Below are 16,383 nucleotides of genomic sequence, written 5' to 3'. Positions count from 1 at the left end.
CTATACATTGCTACTGTAATTCAATTCGACTTCGAAAAGTAATATATAGGTAACATCTCTTAAAATGTGTATATATATATATATATATATATATATATATATATATATATATACACACATTTAAGCCTCCATCATTATTCACTTGAATTAATGTGCTCAAACTTTCTCACCAATCACACAGCATCTGCCATGGACCCATTTACTCTGCTATTATCACAACCGTTAGAGTGCTTCATATAATACGTCAATCCTGTCAGAGCAACCCTCTACTCATGATTCCTCAGTGGCATCCCATTTCATTTAATGTACAAGCCAAGTTATTGGAAACGATCTAAAATCCTGTTAAAACTTATGGCTTCATCTGTTACGATCCCCCGTTTCTCACTTTGTTTGAGCCACTTTGAACTCCTTTCTCACTCCTAAACAAATCAGACATGCTCCCATCTAAGGGCCTTTCATCTGGCTATTTCCTCCGATGACAACGCTCTTCCTTTGGAGATCTCTATATCACTTTTTACCTTCACCAGATCTTTGCTCAAATGTTATTTTTTTCCATAAAGATTTTTGGCAACTCTATTTCATCTTCCGTGCACTGCCTATAATCCTTCCCTTCTTTGTTTTTCTTAATAGCAATGTGTAATATACTATGTATTTTACACAGTTTATGTTCTGCATTCATTCACTAATACACTAAAAACCCCGTGAAAGTAGGGATTTTTCTTTGTCTGCAGCTATATTTCTGCATCTAGAATAGAGCTTGATGCAAAGTATACATATTAATGATATTCATACCAATTTTATTACCCAAAGTAATAAAGAGCTAAATTAATGTTGTAAAATGTTATATTTCTTTTACCTTCATGATGATACGTATGAAAAAGTATGTTTCTTTTATTCCTTTAGAGGTGTTTAACATTGGGTGGTTCAAAGCACAGGGCACAGAGATGAATAAGAGTGGAAGATACAGGTTCTATTCAGACTGATAGATATGGCAGGCCAGCGTGAAAATGGTTAGGAGGGAAAACATGAAGGCCAACTACTCTAGGAAAGGAAGGCCCTTTTTATGGTTTCAAACTTAAAGCTGAAATTAAATAAATTCATGTACCCACATATTGGGAAGCATCAAAATATAGAAGATAATTTTATAAGTGACACATAGGTCTAGTAATTCAGACCAAGAAAAGTGAGAAGAGTCTCATCAACATTTATAAATAAAGGAGCAGGAGCCAGAATTCACCTTTGAAAATAGGTGCCAAAGACTAGCAATCCCTGACCCAGGCCTGGCCCTCCACTATTTTTAGACATTATCATATGTGTTCCATTATTTAACCCTCACAACACACAAAAAAAGGCAAATATTCACTTCAATTTTATAGAAATGAAGTTTAGAAGTCGTGTACCACATCCAATGTCACATGGCTTTAAATGAGTATAGTATGTTTGCCTGGCTCTCAGTTCAAAACATTACCCTGGCAGTAAGCCAGGAACTCTGACTGGGCTGTATCTACCCAGGGACAGGGCCTTTATCTATGTTACATGAAGCTGCTGTATGGACGTTGGGATGGGACCTTCTGTTCCAAGTTGTGAAGGGTTCTTTAGTGTGGATAGATCCTTTCAGTGAGTCAGGGCTCCACAAGTATTCAAGATGGGACCCATTTACTCTGCTATATTAGTCATCTATTGTATATAACAATTTATCCCAAAACTTAATGGCTTGAAACAAGAAGCATTTATCTTTCCATTTTGGTGTTTCATGGATTTGGGAGAAGCATAAATGGATGGTTCTGGCTTGGAATCTTTCATGAGGTTACAGTCAAGATATCTGCAATCATCTGAAGGCTTGATTGGGCTGGAAGACCTCCTAATGTTGCTCTCCCATGTAGCTGGCAAGTTGTTGTTGACTCTTTCATACAAATTCTCCATAGGGCTGCTTGAGTATCCTTATGGAATAACTGCTGGCTCCCTTCCCTAGTGAGTGACCCAAGAGAGCAAAGTGGGATTCTCAATATCTTTTAGTACCTATCATTAGACACCATATTCCATCATTTATGCAGTATCCTGTTGATTAAACAAGTCAGCCCTACTCAATACGAAAGGGCACAACACAAAGACGTGAACACCAGGAGATGAGGATGATCCTGGGCCATTTGGGAGGCTGGCTGCCACAGCTGCTTTTGAGAGAAACAGGTCTCATATTTCTAGCAAGAGCATTATATTTTTGAGAGAATGAGTATGAATGTTGAGACCTGGATAAACAGACATCTCTAATGTAAAAATAATTATTTTATCACAGTTGTTTATGTTTAAAAAATAGTTTCCATTTTATACTTCCATGTCTGTATTCAAAATATACCTCAACATTCAATTTTTCAGGAAGCTTGGCCAGATCAATCAGTGTAAGAGCAAAATAGTGAGAAGACGGAATCTCTGCACTGACATAATAATAAAACATCTATTACTGGCACTCTAAGAGTAGTAATGGTTGCATAATTCTCATTAATTTAACATTAAATATCCAGCAAGCATTACCTCATCATATAGGTCCTGTTGCTATTGCACTATCAGTTCAACTGTATTCTAATCAATTTAAATGTATTTTTGAGCAGAAATAATGGTAAAACCCAAGTAACCTGTAGATTTATAATGTAATTTTAAGGTTGGAAGAGAAAACATACGTGATCCAATTGAATTTTATTGATCACACTGAATTTTATCACTCTCAGGGAGTTAGTATTATTTTTTACTTGTTAACAGATAAGAACATAATCTACATTTGTAAAACAATTTGCTTAAGATTGAACACAAAAAATGCAAAATAATCATAATTTTAAAGTATCATATAAAGTTGAAAATAACCTAGTCCAATACTTAACTTAATAATGCCACCTTCTACATGAGTAACAGGTGATCATCTAGACGAGTAAATTTTTTCTGTAAAAACCCCAATAGTAAATATTTTAGATCTGAAAACCAGAGGCTCTTCCGCAACTACTCCAATTTTGCTCTGCTTTTGTGAAGACAGTCATAGGTGATACATAAGGGAAAGAGCATTGCTGTGTTCTGATATAACTTTATTTATGAAAACAGGCAACTTCCTGCCTTTGACCCACAAGCCATAGTTTTCCAACCTCTGATTTACCTTATGGGTCAAATGCTGGTAACCCAGGCCTACTACGAACAAAATAATAGTTTTCTTTGATTTCTGTTGAGTCCATGTTTTTTAGGATAAAATGCATTAAACATGTTCTTGGAAATATAATCATCTTACACTTTGTTTCAAACTCGGTGAGCTTTCAAACAATTGTGTTTATTATCCACATTGAAATGCATTTAAATCCAACTCATATTTGGCTCCAATGTCTTCCGTGTTTGGGGATCTCAGTATCTACCTCTCAAGGTAACACCTTAAGTGATTGACTGTACTGAAATGAGTTAATCACCACATCCTCTGTACTCCCTTAGCATATTATATTATTTTATAACATTTTATTAATTTTAATTTTATAGATGTTGGTCTCTTAGAAGCTTCCAAGTATATAATACAGTTTTGTTGACTATAATCATCATTCTGTACGTTAGATCCCCAGAACTTATAACTGGAAGTTTGTATCTTTTGACCAACAAGAGATAAAACTTCTTAAAATAGACAGTGCCCTCTTTTAGGGTCCTTATCTATTTTTGACTGAAATTCAGCCTGAAAAATGAACAGTTTGTCAGATGCTACTAAGACTCATTTGGAATACTAATGAAGTAAGACTCCTTCATCTGTAACACATAACTGACAGAAGATTACTTTTCAGGATATGTAAAAATAATGTCTACAGATCCATAGAAAAGAATTAACCATCAGATTGACTACAAGAGTATAATGTCAAAGACTACAAAATCCACTAAAGAGGAAATCTGCATGGCCAGTAAATCTTCTTAGTGACCAGGAAAGCCCTGTAACCCTTAGGTGGACACACAGTTATTTACAGCAACTTTTCATGTTTATCTTATTTCTCATTCCTTAGGTATTTATGTACAAGAATCTGATACTAAAATTTTTGTTGCTGAAACTCTTCTCAGTTGCTTCTATATTGGTTATTCTGTTTTTTTAAGTGTATTTCTTTTTCTGTGAATTTTCACCTCACCATCAAATTTTATTGAAATCTCTTTTCTCATTCTACATACAGAGACAACTTCTCATTCCAATTTATTTCCTTTCTAAACCACTAATTTTCCCTAACAAAAGTTTGAAAGCATTATCCCACATGACTTCCAATTTCTTATCCTTGCCTTGAAAATATATTTCATCTCTCTTCTAGAAACATTCCAGCCTTCAGGATTATACAAACTCAATAAATATTTCTTAAATTGAAATGAACTATGTACATTTTGTTTTCACATGAAATCACAAAAGGATGTGGTGATAAGTGGGGTTGATATAACTATAGGGATAGAGAACACTTTCCTATTAGCTGTGTTACACTTGGCCTCCTGAGTACCCTTCACCATTGAGTATCTTACCAGTTTCTCTAACTGATAGGAGAATTCTTCATCTCTACTATCACTTAGGAGTCGTTCTTTTCACATGGGTTGTTCTTCTTCCTAAGTAATAAATCACTGATTTGCAAACGAATACTCATGATTCACAAAATCAATTCCTGACCAGCAATTTTTTAAATCAAGTGAAATATTAGCCTGGGTCATCCCAAAGAAAAGTAGAAGTTGAGAGTAGAGTATATGTGCAAGTGGTTCATTTGGACTTTGGGTCTCAAAAAACAGTAGCCAAGGACAGAGAGTTGTAAAACAGAGAAGAAAGAACCAACCCACAGGTGTGTTATCCTTGTCATTACTGTGGGCGTCAGAAGCTAGATGTCACTGATACAACTCTGAAAAGTGACACGTCATGTGTCTCAGAAGAGGAATGGAAGAAAGGAATATTTCTTCCACTGGCCTCTGTTCTCTAATTGTCAAGTTTATTTCCAAGATATGGTAACTACCTCACATGTTTAGTTTTATGCTTCTCAGAATGGTTGATGGTACAGGAGAAATACCTGATACAGCTGTGGAAAACATTATCATCTGGATATACAACACAGACTACAGTTAACATTTGGAGTATGGAAGTTGCTACAATACAAATGAAAACAAACAGAATAGGAAGAGATGAGAAGACATGCAATAGGATATGTTAGAAAATACCAGAATATATCACATGTAATAATGGCAAATATTATTTCATGAAAATTACATATTTCATTTCTCTTCATGTGTGTGTTACTAAATAATGAAGTAAATATGTATTCCTTGGCTCTGGCCTGTGGTCAAATGTTCAAAAGCCACTCGTGCATGCTTGTCTACTCTTGCACATGCTGCTCTACTTGCATTGTCCTCTTCAGAAGCCAGATTGTGTTTATTTTTTTTCTCAAGTCTTCTGAGATCTTTTTACGTTGAACCATCATAATCTCTAATAAATAGAACCATACAAAGTAGTTCCTCAACATTGTTCATCTTTCTTCTATCATTTATAACTGAATATTTGTAGTTTGAATATCTTGAATCAGATACAAATAGCATTTGGATTGGAATGTGGTTTACCCAGGAAGTTAGGTAAAAGCTATATTCTACTTTGTTTATATTTGAGGAACAGTGGCTACACCGTGAATACACTTATGAGAAAAATCAATTAAATAAAATGTGGGCAATGTATTGAATTAAAACAAAGAATTAAACTGGAGTCTGAAACCCATTTCTGTAAAATAAGTCCCATTTTAGGGGCTGGCCCGGTGGCTCAAGCGGTTGGAGCTCCGTGCTGCTAACTGTGCAGACTGCCGGTTCGATTCCCACATGGACCAGTGGACTCTCAACCACAAGGTTGCCAGTTCGGCTCCTTGACTCCTGGGGACTCCATCCCCTGCAATTAAGATTGAACACGGCACCTTGAGCTGAACTGCCGCTGAGCTCCCGGATGGCTCAGTTGGTTGGAGCTTGTCCCCTTAACCACAAGGTTACCGGTTCGACTCCTACAAGGGATGGTGGGTGCAGCCCCCTGCAACTAACAACGGCAACTGGACCTGGAGCTGAGCTGCACCCTCCACAACTAAGACTGAAAGGACAACAATTTGACTTGGAAAAAGTGCTGGAAGTACACACTGCTCCCCAGTAAAGTCCTGTTCCCCTTCCCCAATAAAATCTTAAAAAAAAAAAAATGCCATTTTAGGCACTCACTTGATGCCCAAGATGAAAAACAAACAAAATGATGTTTAGAGGCCTACATATCAGATGCAATCATTTGGCGAAAAAAAAAAAAAAAGACATTTAAAAGCATAGAAGTTGATCACATGCTCTTTAACCAGCAAAATTCTACAGTCAAAAGAAATAAAAGCCAGGAGAAATGGAAAAATCAACAACAAACAAACTTCTGAGTTGTGATTACTACATGATCTTCTCTGACTTTTCCTTCCATGTAAGGATTTTGGTTACTGTTGGGATATATTCCAGAGGTCAAATGTTTGAGCCTGAAGAAAAAGCACGAAGTTGTATCTTTCACCTATTAGGAGTACTCATATGTCATTCATGTTGAAAGAACAGAGTAGGGCATGTGAATTGACAGATTTGGATAAATTATTCAAAACTCCCTCCATTTTTTGGTTGATAAGAAGCAAAGTCCTTTCAGACAGTGTTTGTGGCCTTCTTCAGGGAAATGCTCTAGAGGTCAGAGATGGACACACATTCTGTATATATCACAGGATGGACGTTTCTGTTTCGTGCTTAACATGTGCTTAACATTGATATTATCGGTAATGCAATCACTGTCAAGCAGGCTAATAAAAGGTCATCTGTGATTTAAAATTTTTCAACCTTATAAAATAAAGATATGTATAAATATTTCAAGTATCACCTCATCTCTGTTAGGTTTAGAGCATTTGCTTTGCTTTGAAAATCTGATTAATAGTGATATCTACGTATGTAAACATTCAAACTACAATTTTAAGCACTAGAAGTCAAGTGTTAAAGTGATTGAATTTTCTGCTTTGAATTTCAATTCATGTGTCATCAGTGTGATATTTTCTTGCTTAGTAATACTTGGGCGTCACCAGATTTTAGAAACACAACTTTTTCACTTTCCATTTTCTATTAGCTTCAACAGAATGAATGCTACTGAAGAGTAGCAGCCACTTCTATGAAAGGCGTGTTTCTGTTCTTAAATAAAATAACTGACAGCATTACTCAGAGAAAGCTAACCAGTAGCATTCTAACTTTGTATGTATAGCTTCTTTACCTGGCATATCATTAGGCCAACTCAACTGGGAAAAGGGCCAGAAGTTTTAATAATGATAAAAATCTCTCTTCTGAGGGAAAATGGGGGAGAGGAGGGTGGAAAAGAGAAAAAGAAGGAGAGAGAGAATTGAAGTATTATTTCTAAGTCAATAAAAGGAACCCCAAACCCGCAATTTTCAGGGGCTTTGTGGTGTTATTGCAGGCTTACTGGAGAATTATATATTAGAAAATGGCACAAATATATCCAATTCTATTTGGTATTTGGTCATTCATCTTAGTCAAACAGGCTGCACCTTGTGTGAGCGGAAAAAAAACAACAAACTATTTTGCTAATTTAACTTAAGATTCAGACTAAGTCAAACCAGTCTACCTTGTTCTTTTTCCTGATACCATATCTAAAGATTTACTATACTTACATGTTGAAAAAGCATGGAAGATTTAGCTCTTAGAAAAATAATTCTTATCTCCTTCAAAAACTTGGGTGTGCAGCCTGCCATCTCACCCACCCTACGGCTCCAAACCTTTTCAAAGGTGGAAAAGCAGATCTATGCTTATCTTACTCTCCATTTGAGAGGGAACAGAGAAAAGACAGAAAATGCTGTCCAAATTCATAAAATAAATATAACAACCAACATTTTTTTTTTGGACCTTGCTATGTGCCAGGTATTGTCCTCAGCTTTTTACATTTAATATTTTATTTCTTATAATGTAAGAATATCATTATCCTCATTTTATAGATTAAAAAAAAACACAAGGGGACTGGCTCCAAGCTCCTAATGCTGAAGACTGCCCGTTCGATTCCCATGTGGGCCAGTGGGCTCTCAACCACAAGGTTACCGGTTCGATTCCTTGACTCTTGCAAGGGATGGTGGACTGTGCCCCCTGAACGGCGACTGGACTTGGAGCTGAGCTGCATCCTCCACAACTAAGACTGAAAGGACAACAATTTGACTTGGAAAAAAGTCCTGGAAGTACACACTGTTCCCCAATAAAGTCCTGTTCCCCTTCCCCAATAAAAACTCTTTAAAACAAAAATAAAACAAAACAAAAAAACCCCACAAAAAGCAAGAGTTCTAAGAATTTAGAAGTCCAATATTCAAACAGCTAGGACTTAGAAGAGCTGGGTTTCAAAAGAAAAGGGGGAGGATGATAGACATTCAGGTGTGAGGTGATATCTCATTGTGGTTTTGATTTGCATTTTGCTAAGAGCTAGTGAAGGTGAGTATCTTTTCATACGTCTGTGGGCCATTTGTATGTTTTCTTGGGAGAAGTATCTGTTCTGTCCCTCTGCCCATTTTTTAATTGGGTTATTTTTGTTGTTGTTGTTGAGTTGTACCAGTTGTTTATATATTTCAGACATTAGCTCCCTATGGGAGGCTAAGATGTTTTCCACTATCTTCTCTCATTTGGATGGTGCCTCTTTGTCTTGTTGGTTTCTTTTGCTGTTCAGAACCTTTTACGTTTGATACAGTGCCATTCATTTATCTTTGCTTTTGCTTCCCTTGCCTTTGTGTCAAATTCCTAAAATCCTCTCTGAACCCAAGGTCCATTAGTTTCGTACCTATGCTTTCTTCTATGCAGTTTATTGTTTCAGGTCTCATATTTTCCCAACACCATTTATTGAAGAGGCTTTCTTTTCTCTATCGTATGCTTTTGACTCCTTTGTCAACAATTATCTGTCCATAAATATTTGGTTTTATTTCTGGGTCATCAATTCTATTCCATTGGTCTGTGTTTCTGTTTTTCTGCCAATACCACATTGTTTTGATTATTGTCGCTTTGTAGTGAAAATTGAAGTCAGGGAGTGTGATACCTCTAGACTTGTTCTTTTTTCTTAGGATTGCTTTAGCTATTTGGGGTCTTTGGTGAATTAACAAGCGTTGGAGAGGCTGCAGAGAAGAAGGAACCCTCATACACTGCAGGTGAGAATGTAAATTGGTACAGCTACAATGGAAAACAGTATGCAGGTTCCTCAAAAAAATAAAGAATAGAATTACCATACAACTAAGCATTCCTTCTTCTGGGTACCTATCCCAAAAATCTGAAAACATTTGTCTGTAAAGATATATGTAACATGATGTTCATTGAAGCATTATTCACAGTGATTAAGACATGGAAACAACCAAAGTGTCCTTTGATAGACTGAATAAAGAAGCTGTGGTATGTATACACAATGAAATACAGCCATAAGAAAAGATGAAATACAGCCATTTGCGACAATATGGATATATCTTGAGATGATCATGCTAAGCAAAATAAGTCAGACAGTCATGAACCATATGACTTCACTCATGTGAAGGATATAAAACTGAAAGCAACAAAGGAGCAAGACAAACAAGCAAAGAAAACCTCAGAGACACAGACAACAGTTTAGTGGTTACCAGAAGGTAAGGGGGGAGCAGGAGGGTGGTAGAAGAGGGAAAAGGGTGCCAAATATATGGTGATGGAAGGAGAAGTGACTCTGGGTGGGGAACACACAATGTGACATATAGATGATGTTTCATATAAATGTACACTTGAGGGCGGGCTTGTTGGCTCAGGCGGTTGGAGCTCCGCGCTCCTAACTTCAAAACTTGTCAGTTCGATTCCCACATGGGCCAGTGGGCTCTCAAACACAAGGTTGCCTGTTCGATGCATTGACTCCTGCAAGGGATGGTGGGCTGTGCCTCCTGCAACTAACAACGGCAACTGGACCTGGAGCTGAGCTGTGCCCTCCACAACAACTTGACTTGGAAAAGTCCCGGAAGTACACACTGTTCCCCAATAAAGTCCTGTTCTCCTTCCCCAATAATATCTTTAAAAAATAATAAATAAATGTACACCTAAAACCTATATAATTGTACTAACCAATGACACCCTGATCAATTTAGTTAAAAGAAAAAAGAAAAGTACAAGGATATATCAAAAACATTAAATCCTTTATTCACCTCACTCTTCACAGCTAAAGCCTTGCCCTCCAGCCACAAACGCCATCATGCAGACTATAAAGTCTTCCTCCTTAGAACATAGTGGGCAGTCAGAAAATTTGACCCACAGATGGCAAGTCTTTAAATGACATCATTTATATTTACCTTTTGGGGTCTATTATTATATTTTTTCCAATTACAGAGTCTCTCTAAATCTCCAAGGAGGGAAAGTCATAGGTTTCTTGAGAATGGAATCTGTTGCATTATGTGTAACTACTGAGGTTGTTTTATAGTTAGCTTCTGTTTGATACCAGTATAAAAACATCTATGTGTGCTCCCAGAATCACGCACACCTAGTCATCTAAAGCATCTATTCAGAGCCTGTGCTATTGAGGGTTAGTGTCCTATGGTACTGTCTCACTTAGGATGCAGTTTTGAAGGGGAGAGATATTTTTTATCAACTTCGTTTTTACATTTATTTCACTCTCCTGATGAACTTGCTTTCCCAAATATTCTCTAAGGACAGGAGAAATTAATAGTAATGAGCTCATTTGGAAAGAAATGGGCTCGTGATCATTTTGGCTTCATTCACTCTGCAGTAATGGCTTCTGACTTTTTATTTTAAGGAATTTTGCTTAGGCAAGGTGCTGATTGCAGCAAGGTGGTGTTCACTAAAATAAACTTATTGAATTTTGGTGAGCCTTTGGGACAAAAAAGGAAAGACAATTACCTATAAAATGTGGAATTGTTATCTTTTGGAGAAGAACAGTAGGTGTATGCAGCCTCTAAGTGATAAACATGTACATTTCTAGCTTTATTTGTACACCTGCCAAGTCTCCCCAGCAGCTGTCTTCCTTACAGCCATCTGAGTGCTAACAGAACAAGTCCAAAATTTCCCAAACAACATGCATCATAACTAAAATTTAAAAAGCTTTTTATATCATCAGCTGGAAAGTTTCTGACAGTATGTATAGTAAATTTTAGGGTGTAAACTTTGTGGGGATTTTTATCCTTTTGTTTTACATAAACACTATGGTTTTACAAGATAGCACATTTAATAAATGAGAATGAAAATGGCAGTGTTTCTTTCATGTAATGAAGTATTTGTTATTGCTTAGGGTTGGATAGGAAGGCTGTCTTAACCTAACAATCTTAAGGAAATGATCCTGTCTTATCACGGTTCCAATTTTTGATACACACAGTTTTAAGAACCTGCTTTGCTATTTTCTTATTGGGAAAAGTTGGAGAACATGAAAGGGAGGGAATAGTCCCTGTTTCTTCTGGGGATTTTCCAAAGTGATGATCCTAACCTCATGTTTGACCTGCTTAGGAGTTTGCTTATCCAATGTACGTATTATAAGGTAGGACGGGGAAACACCCCCATGTGGGAAGCAATCCTCCTGGGCGGGTATCCTGGATGCTCTCCTATTAACTCTATTGTTTTGTGTATTTTGATTTACCTCTCAGTTTACCCATCTGAAATAGGGATAAGGACCAGGGATCTACTGCATCACTCAGTTGTGAGAACTGTTAGATAATATTGTATGTGCAAAGTGCTACGCGTATCACCTGGCACATATTGCTAAAGGAAGGTAATTAATCATCTCACTCGTGTGAAAGCTGAAGAAAAATCTTCATGAATTGATTTTCAATATTTGAAAATTAGAACTCGTGTGAACAGGGCTTACAAAAGGACTGAGAAAGTGGCCTGAAGGCTATAGTGCATTCCGCAGTCATCTTTAAAAGGGACTTGGTAGGAGGTCATGTCATGTCACACAGTGAGGTGTGATTCTTAGCATAGAAAGAATCTCTATCCTTCTCTAGATGGAAATGGAAGGAACTGAGGCAGATGGCTCTGTGTTTGTGTGTGTGTGTATGTGTGTGTGTGTGTGTGTGTCTGTGTGTATGTGTGTTTGAGGTGTTTGTATTTGGCATTTGACTGGGAGAAAGGGAGTACAAAAGCATGTGAAGGTATAGCAGACAGAAACTCCAAAGCCCTAAGTCCTACCTTATAATGTATAGTGTGGTAGAGCTGGGAACAACATTTAGGAAATGATTCTCAGTGTGTTGTTCATTGATGTTGGATGGCATATTGGGATTACATTGCATGTGAATTAAGCAAAACTTGTTTTTCCACCAGAAGAGTAAGTAAAACAGTTCTTTTTTTATTTTTAAAGTTGCATGATCTTTTGGATTTTGAAGTCATCTGATAGACTAGAAAACCGATGGGCTCAAAAGTCAGTTTTCTAGTCCATCAGGTGACTTCAAAATCCAAAAGATCGTGCAGTTTGAATTGAGCTTTTCTCTTATTGCTATGGAGTGGTAGTCAAGTCATCTGCTTTGAACTGAGGTCCAAGCTTAGACAACAGGGGGGTTTGAATACCTCCTTTAGAGGATTCTTGTGAGAATCAAAGTGAATAATATAGGACATATCTATGACAGTGCTTGGCTTATTACAGGTGTTAGAGAAATATTACGTTAGTCTCTATTTAATTATGATGGAGTTATTAACTAGGGAGAGGTAGTAGCTAAACCAGTTTATGGAAGTGAACAAGAAAAGGTGTTTCATGTAAAAGAGCATACTTGAATTAGATAATATTAGGAGACCATGAAAGTTCAATGAAGCTAATCACTTAATAACACTAATTAGAAAACAGTTTATTGAACTCTTACTGTGTGGCAGGCATTGTGTTAATTTCTTATACGCATCCTCATAGCCATTTCTGACAAAAACCCTATATGTAATAACCTACATCTTATAAATGAGCAAACAAATATACAGAGGTTAGTAGTGGTGCTCTGTTCAGTAAGTCCTCAGTTAATGTCATCAATAGGTTCTTGGAAAAGACGACGTGAAGGAAAAAGACAAATAATGAAACCAATTCGACCATAGGCTAACTGATGTATACAAAAGTTCCTATAGCATTATTTTTGGTCACAAAAACATCACCAAACTTATAAATAAAAACCACAGACACGTCTAATATTGAACTTGAATGTGAGCTATACATCCATTTAAGAAAGATGAATAAAAACAAGTCAGGTAATTCTTTTCCAACCTGCTGATTGCAGTTCAGGGTCACCGGAAGCCAGAGCCTCTCCCAGCAGCTCAGTGCACCAGGCAAGACCCACCCTGGACAGAACACTCTCCCATCGCAGGATCACTCACACCCACACCCACACTCAGTCAGACTGGGACAAGGGAAACACGCCAGTTCATCTCACATGCATGTCTTTGGGATGTGAGAGGAAACCGGAGGCCCTGCAGAAAACCCTCGCAGGTATGGGAAGGATACGCAAACTCCACATAGACAGTGGTCCTGAACCAGGATCATTTTTTTTTTTTCTCATCAATGTTATAACAAAAGAAATGACATTGAATAGAATGATAATGTTATTTGAGGACCTGCTGTATTGCTCTCACTACATAAGAAGATAAAGAAAAAGCACGTACAATACCATGTACTTAAATAAGAAAACAAATGCCAGCTCATTTTTAAAAACAAAAACCCTTAATTATTTTTTCTAATCCTACCTAAGACATAAGAGAAACAAGAATTTTCCAAATTTTGGTTTCAGTTAAGACATTTAAATGTACTTTCAAGAAGTTATTCTTTTGAAGTACTGTTTATTTTTCATAATGACACCTTACTAGTGATGTCTTAAACTTGTCTGTGGTATACAGTTTCCAAAGAGTTTTAGAATTTCACAAACTTATCTCATACGGGGCAGTAGTGGCCAGAGCACGTCACCAGAATCCTGGCATTTTAATTCCAAACCTGCTGCAATTTCCCTTTGTAAGTTTGGCAAGTTGAACACTTTTTTGAACCTCTCTTTTTGCTCGTTAAAATGAGAGAATATGGTCTGGATTTTCTGGTACATCTCTGCTCATTTTTAAACTGTTTCAAGGTCATATAAGTAAAACTAACAACAAAAACAACAAAAAGAAAACATTTGACATAGCTCCTTTTTGGCATAAGGAAATCACTACGATAAAGTGGCAAAATATTTCATAGTACTGTGACGAATCTGCTGTGTCATTCTCACAACGTGATGAAGTGAATATTTCAAATTTTTCACGAGACATTCTTATAAAAATGTTCAGTTAAACTAGTAATTTTATTCTGTCAAGGGTTGCAGGTTGGTTATGCATATGTTGCCTCAAAATACATATAAATTTAAATTATCTTACATTTTAGGTAGATGCCACTGTGGAATGACAGATATCAATAAAACCATGTCCAAATAAATTTATACTGAATTTTCATATTCTGCTGTGTTTTGGTCATGTTAAATATAGATTTTCGGAAATATGGATTGCATATAGTAAGGAAATTATTTTGTCATTAGTCATAATACGTATAAAATGTGTTCTATAATCAATTCATATTGGATATTTAATTTATTATTCTACCCCTTCCCAGAAGAAAGCTTACACTTGGCATTATAAGAAGGCTTTTGTTTAAAATTAGAGGGCAAGTGGAATGGTTTCAGATTTTGGTTATATGAGGGAAACATTAACAAATGAAATAAACGTGATTTGGAGCTTTCTAGCACTTAGTGGCATAATTCATTTTGAACTCTAAATTATTTATGGCATAAAAGGAGACACTTGGTAAATAACAGGAAAGGCAAAGAAATCAAATGCAGATTGTGGTATTTGCTAACTCTAACACTTGGGTTACCAAAACCCACACCTGGTGATAATTTATTTATTCTGAATTAGTTCCCAAAGACTAGTTACATTTCTGGTGGAAAAAAAAAATAAATTAGGCCATTAGCAAATGGCTAAAAAAATTTCACAAGGAAAAAAATAATCCTTCTGATCTGATGTTAAGGCAAATTGTATAAAGCCACCAGGAATCTGAAAATATTTTTCTTAGAACTGATGAATGTTTGATAAATAGCCAGTCTTATTTCAGTGTAAATTAATAGGACATGTATCTATGAAATGTAATATGTTACCACCAGGGCAGTAAATAAATAAATACTCACAGGAAAGTTGGAAATCTATGTGTCTGTAAAAATTGTTACATATGGAAGTAAATAAGTATGTATACATGTATAATTTCAGAAAGCTACTGACTCATAAAAAAAATAATAAAGAAAACAAACACCATTTATGTAAACAACCATGAATTAGAGTTCACTTATTCCAAACAAATTGGAGTTAAAGAAAAAGTGAACTTTTGAATTATCTTATTTAATACATTTCAATCTCCTTTATGACATGCAAATAGTTATCCTTATTTTTAAAGCTTTTTTTTTTTTTTTTTTTTTTTTTTTAAGTATTTCTCAAGAGTTTCTCTTTTCTTTATTTGAATTGGTTTCTACACCTGGATTGCATGTCAGACACTATGGGCTTGAATCCCAAGGACCTGGTCGGTCTCCTTTTTCATGGAAGGAAATAGTCATACATGATGCTTTCTTCTATTGAATTCAGTAGTGAATTCTTTCATGGGCATCCGCTCCATTTAGTTTATTTGTTATATAATACACAGAGTTACTTTATAAAACGGTAGAAGTCACAATACTTTTTTCCTGAAATTTCCCTTAAAGTTTCATTATGCATACATTTTTAAAAATTCAGCGTTCATTATTTATACTCTCTTTCAATATAAATACCACATTATTTGTTTCAGTTTTAAAGTGGTAGAGTCCAAATACAGTAATAACTAGAGCACAAATACAGGTTTTACTTCTTATTTATCATCACACACTTACTCTGTTCCTTCTTTTTCTTCTTCTCATTAGTTTCTTTTTCTCAGGATTTTGGAATTGAGTCAGACTGACTGGAAATCTAGGGAGCTTTCTGCTACCTTAGGCTGTTTCTCAAAAGAAACATTTTGCAAAAACTAGATCTCTGACTATAAAAGATCTGGTTATAAATATTCTTTGCAATCATGGATTGTATTATCAGTTTCTTGATCCCTGAGATAAGATCTTTTTCAGTGGAAAACATTAAGTATGTCTGATAGAATGCAACCATTTATAGTTGGCATAAGCTTTGTTGACTTTTCAGTTTTCACCAAAGCCAGAGCAGTATACACATACTGGTACAAAAGATAATTAATCACACAGGATGTACGTACTGTATGCATGTATTCTCCAAAAAACGTTGCAGTTTAGTAGACACATAAACTATGAGATGTGAAGGGAAGATGCTGAGAAGGGCAGGAAACCAGCAAAAGGGTATGTATGACAGACCCTC

The sequence above is a fragment of the Rhinolophus hipposideros genome (assembly GCF_964194185.1).
Source record: "Rhinolophus hipposideros genome assembly, chromosome: 18".
Taxonomy (NCBI): domain Eukaryota; kingdom Metazoa; phylum Chordata; class Mammalia; order Chiroptera; family Rhinolophidae; genus Rhinolophus; species Rhinolophus hipposideros.
The sequence above is the reverse complement of the archived record's forward strand: the minus strand, read 5'-3'. Positions refer to the sequence as shown.